This window comes from Zea mays, chromosome 7, assembly GCF_902167145.1.
Source record: "Zea mays cultivar B73 chromosome 7, Zm-B73-REFERENCE-NAM-5.0, whole genome shotgun sequence".
Taxonomy (NCBI): Eukaryota; Viridiplantae; Streptophyta; class Magnoliopsida; order Poales; family Poaceae; genus Zea; species Zea mays.
Window position 1 is genome coordinate 86,479,159 of NC_050102.1, and position 6,000 is coordinate 86,485,158.

The window sequence follows — 6,000 nt, forward strand, 5'->3', positions numbered from 1 at the left end:
GAATCACGGCTTGTGGGTAAAGTGCACAACCTCTGCAGAGTGTTATGAAACTGATATATCAGCCGTGCTCGCGGTTATGAGCGGCCAAGGGAGCTCCAGTGATTAGTGGTACTTGATCAGAGACATTGTGGTACAGGTGGCAATGAGATTGATGGTTTTGGTTATGACTATGGTGCTGGTAAGTGGTATTCTTTCCGTTTGGAAAGGGTACATCGGGTTAATAACTTGGGTTAATGCTAAAACTTGGCTTTCTACTAATAAATAATAATCTGACCAACTAAAAGCAACTGCTTGACTTATCCCCACATAAAGCTAGTCCACTACAGCCAAACAGGATACTTGCTGAGTATGTTGATGTGTACTCACCCTTGCTCTACACACCAAACCCCCCCAGGTTGTCAGCATTGCAACCACTGCTCGGGCGAAGATGAAGCTGTGGAAGGAGACTTCCAGGAGTTCCAAGACTACGACGAGTTTTAGGTGTGGGTTAGCGGCAACCCCCAGTCGGCTGCCTGTGAAGGCCGCGTTATCTACGTTTCTTTTCCGCACTTTGATTTATTGTAAGAACTATATGGACGTCTCAGACGTATGATGTAATCGACTATTTCCCTTATTAATACTATTTTGAGCACTGTGTGATGATGTCCATATTATGTAACTGCTGTGTACGTGAATAACTGATCCTGGCACGTACATGGTTCGCATTCGGTTTGCCTTCTAAAACCGGGTGTGACACCCACTAAGGCCTGCATGCTTTGAACGGGTGGGAATAAAAATAAGCAAAAAAAGTCTAAAATCAAGCTTTGCAAGGACTTGAACCCTGGTAAAGAGTCTAATCGTATCGCTCTAGTAAGTAAACCAAATCTATTTTGTGTCTAAACTATTAAAGTTGTTTCTAATACACATAGAAATATACTAGAAAATTAAAAAATCGAGTTGTGCTCGGGCCGGCACGGCGTGCCTAGGGATGGCAGCGGGTCGGGTTTTGTTCGGGTATAATAATACCCGACCCGAAATTGTACCCGAGACTTCTACAAATATCCATACCCACCAAGCTAATCGGGCGAGAAACTGTACCCGTACCCATGCCCGTCGGGTATCCACCGGGTATCGGGTATCCAGTGGATATGTTATTGTAGACTAAATAACATTCGGTCAATATTATAATAAATGCATAAAATATTTTAGTTTACATCTAAGCACCAATGCAACACGAGAATGAATATATTTGGCTACACGTCGATACAATATCTCAACTCATAATTATCACATCCAATAAATTTAAATTTTAGTACAGAGAATAAAAGCTTAATGAGTTCATGACAGTTGACAGTTATAACATTGTCAATGTCCAATGTCTCATTGGTCTCGATTACATTACAGTTGACTGTTAAACAACACAAATTAATATTCATTAATCAACAACACATGCGAGTGAGTTTTTCTAGTGAATGTAGCACATTTTTAGTGGATGTAGCACATTTAAAGAGGTATATTGATATTTCGGGTATCCACTGGATACCCGTGGGTAAAGTATTTTACCCATACCCGACCTAATGTATTTCGGGTATCCGACGCGATAGGACCCACGGGTGAGTTTCTGTACCCGTATCCATATCCGGTGGGTACGAAACCCGTGGGTATCCATACCCACGGGTCCAACCGCCATCCCTAGGCGTGCCAGGACAGCGGTCCAAGCACGGCATGAATAACGGGTCGTGACATGCTCGTGACAGGCCAAAAGTGTGTCATGCCACGGGCCGCCCGACGGGCAAGGCCCATTTGGACATGTATAGTAGCAGGCAGCCATGAAAGTGCATTCATCCCTTTTGTGAGTTTTGGTGATTTGGATGACAACACATTTAAAAGACTAACAAGTTTGCTAAGTGTTGAACAGGAAATTCAGTATGATGAACATACTTAAATAGTGTATAATGACAGTGAACAAAGGTTCAACACAAGGTTAAATAACCAGTGAGACAATGCAAATGGATATAATATGATCTCTATATTGGTTTGAATATATGGACAAGACCTGAGAAATCACTACATACATATGATCAAAATAGAGGATGAAGTGATTAAGAGGATTGGTCAAGCCAAAGTGAATAAGATATGAGGAATCGTGAATTGGCTTGACCATATTACTATCAGTCCATATATGCTTATATGAGAATCAAACTAGAGCTTGATTAATCTTAACAGTTATATCTAGAAGACATTCAAGCAAAGTTCACAATATTGAAGAAATGATTCTTTCAATGGATGCTCAAAATGATGTGACTTAAGAATGGCTTGATAGGGTGAAGATAGCAAGGAAAAGGCTTCGAGGAACTAAGCGAAAGTGAAGGCCAAGCGACGTCTTGTAGACCGAGGTACCATGGCTAAGGTGAATAAGAGAGTACTTGCACTAAGTCGATGAACTAATCAACTATGAAGAGTTATAACATGTTGATGCATCAGTAAGGTGACTTGAAGCCATGATTTGAACTCATATATGGTGATATGGTACAAGTCACAGGGTTTGAGTTGTGTTTGCTTCAAAAGGTGAGACAAAGGTGTTTGTGATCCTTATGAAGCAATGCCATGGAGAAATCACACATGAGTGTAAAGCCCAAAAATTGGTAGAAAAAAAACAATGATGAAATAAATAAATGAATATATCTAAGATAATGTTTTAGGGATTTTTGAAACCCTTGAATATTATTGGGTTTCTCATGCTTTTGAATGTCTAATTGAATAGAATTAAGTTAGCCAAATAACAAAATAAATAGATATAGAATTATGCACCTCATGATGGAGTTCTTGCATTTGTACCCAAAATTTTGAGACAAGTTTAAGTTTGAAAGGTATAATTTGTAACGCCCATTTTTAAAAAAACTAAGAAAAGTTCTCCAAATATTTCTTTTTGAATTAAAAACCATACTTACCTTATTCTTGAAGTTAACATCCCTTGAAACAAATATACTTTTTAATAAAAGTACCACCTATATGATTTTAGTTATCCCTCTACTGAAATAGACATTTATAATTATTCTCAAAAGGATTTTATAAACTAGAGATTTTAATACCTATTCTCTATTTTAATGTGTATGAATTTCATATTTAAAATCATTTGTGTAAAAAAATATAATAAAAAAATAAATTGAAACAAATCATATTCATGCTGGAATACTTTTGTTTGTGTATTTGTTTTTGGAGATGAAACTCAGACCTAAATTCAAATTGTAATTTGAATTTGAAATAGAAAAGGGAAGAACACATAAATAAAAAGAAAAAAAGAGAAAGCCTCACCCTGTGCTACCTGGGCCGCTTCCACCCTCACAGCCCACTCCCTGTTCATTTCTCCTCCATCCCACTCGCTCGGCCCATAATTGCTTTCTTCACTGCACGGCCCACCAACACTAATCCGCGCGCATCACTTAACCAGACCCGCTGACCACTTGGGTCCACTTGACAGCCGACTGCGCGCTCACTGCCCGGTAGGGCTCATCTGTCAGTCTCTCCCACAACGACCTCGTCGCCAATGGTGGAACTTCGCCGCAAGCTCCGGGGGATTCCGTTACCGGCCAAACCACACGGTCTCCGCCCGTACCTCATATATAGAGCCTCTTGGATCTCGAGCCCCCAACCCAAGCCCTAGAAATCTAACCTCCGCCGCAGCCGTGGGGAGTGAGGGAGAAGGAATCGCCGCGCGGAGCTAAGTAATACCCGAGAGAGTAGGAATGGAAGAAGAGACCCGTCAACAACTACCGCCGGTGTGCCCTCGCCTAAGCTTCGGGCGTCGCTCGGGACCTTCGCTGTGGAGTCATTGTGGTGGCGGCTAGAACCTCTTCCGGACCAGCGACTCCCTCAATTGGAGCCAGGGCATGGCGGCGGACCCAAGCGCCGCCTTGGGCACCAAACTACGTGGGCGTTCTGGGCATGAGCGCTGGTCTGGGGGCTCACGGGGTTCCTCGGATGGTGGCCATGGCTGTCTCGGTCGAAGTGGTACACCGGGGTCTCATTAATTGCTCACCGGAGCAGGATGGTCTGAAAGGGAATTAGGCTTACACCTAGTCCCTAATTAATTTTGGTGGTTGAATTGCCCAACTCAAATATTTAGACTAACTAGTTTGATCTAGTGTATAAGTTATACAGGTGCCAAAGGTTCACACTTAGCCAATCAAAAGACCAAGTATTGGGTTCAAACAAAGGAGCAAGGGCCAACCGAAGGCACCTCTGGTCTGGCGCACCGGACTGTCCGGTGTGCCACCGGACATGTCCGATGCACCAGAGGACTCCGACTTCAAACTCTTCGCCTTCAGAAATTCTCGGAAGCCGGCGCGCTACAATTCACCGGACTGTCCGGTGTACACCGGACATGTCCGGTGCTCCAAGGAAGAGCGGCCTCCGGAACTCGCCAGCCTCGGGATTTCGTTGAAGCAGCTCCGCTATAATTCACCGGACTGTCCGGTGTAACAGCGGGGTAACAGCTATTTCGGCGCCAACGGCTACCTGCGACGCATTAAATGCGCGCGCTGCGCGCGCAGAGGTCAGGCACGCCCATGCTGGTGCACCGGACAATCTACAGTGCATGTCCGGTGCGCCACTGTGATATCCTGGCCCCTGGGATGGGATGTCCTGGCCCAAGGCTTAATAGAATTAATAGTGTAATCATACCAACAAGGTGCATCTTCTTTTTCGGAAGCCTATCTCGAAAGAACCTCCAAGTTAAGCGTGCTTGGCTTGGAGCAATTTGGGATGGGTGATCGACCGGGAAGTTTTCTCGGGTGCGCATGAGTGAGGACAAAGTGCGCACAAAAGACTCATGTTGGTCTGTGGGGACAATATATGATCCTAGACAGCTGCCAGGAGTAAGTACCGTCGGTCCAGGGATTGGACGGGGTGTTACAAGTGGTATCAAAGCCGACCCTCGCGGTTTCACGGGCGTGTGTGGGCTAGGAGGTTCGGGTATATGGCGCATGGCGCATGTGGGCCCGGAGTGGTCACATGGCATGGCATATGACGGCACTAGACATACAGACGTGGCCAAGAGGGGAGGTTCCTGGATTGGGATTGACCGACGAGGACGTCGGTCTTCTAAGGGGGGTGGATTGTGATATCCTGGCCCCTGGGATGGGATGTCCTGGCCCAAGGCTTAATAGAATTAATAGTGTAATCATACCAACAAGGTGCATCTTCTTTTTCGGAAGCCTATCTCGAAAGAACCTCCAAGTTAAGCGTGCTTGGCTTGGAGCAATTTGGGATGGGTGACCGACCGGGAAGTTTTCTCGGGTGCGCATGAGTGAGGACAAAGTGCGCACAAAAGACTCGTGTTGGTCTGTGGGGACAATATATGATCCTAGACAGCTGCTAGGAGTAAGTACCGTCGGTCCAGGGATTGGACGGGGTGTTACAGCCACCGGACATCCAGGCGGGCCCAGAAGACAGAGCTCCAACGGTCGACCCCAACGGCTTTTGGTGACGTGGCTGTCGCACCGGACATGTCCGGTGTGCACCGGACTGTCCGGTGCGCCATCGAACAGACAGCCTCACCAAACGGCTAGTTTGGTGGTTGGGGTTATAAATACCCCCAACCACCCACCATTCATGGTATCCAAGTTTTCCACTTCTCAACCACTTACAAGAGCTAGGCATTCAATTCTAGACACACCAAAGAGACCAAATCCTCTCCAAATTCCACACAAAGCTTTAGTGACTAGTGAGAGAGATTTGCTTGTGTTCTTTCGAGCTCTTGCGCTTGGATTGCTTCTTTTCTTTCTCACTTGTTCTTGTGATCAAAACTCCATTGTAATCAAGGCAAGAGGCACCAATTGTGTGGTGGCCCTTGCGGGGAAGTTTTGTTCCCGGCTTTGATTTGAGAAGAGAAGCTCACTCGGTCCGAGGGACCGTTTGAGAGAGGGAAGGGTTGAAAGAGACCCGGCCTTTGTGGCCTCCTCAACGGGGAGTAGGTTTGCGAGAACCGAACCTCGGTAAAACAAATCCGCGTGTCTCACT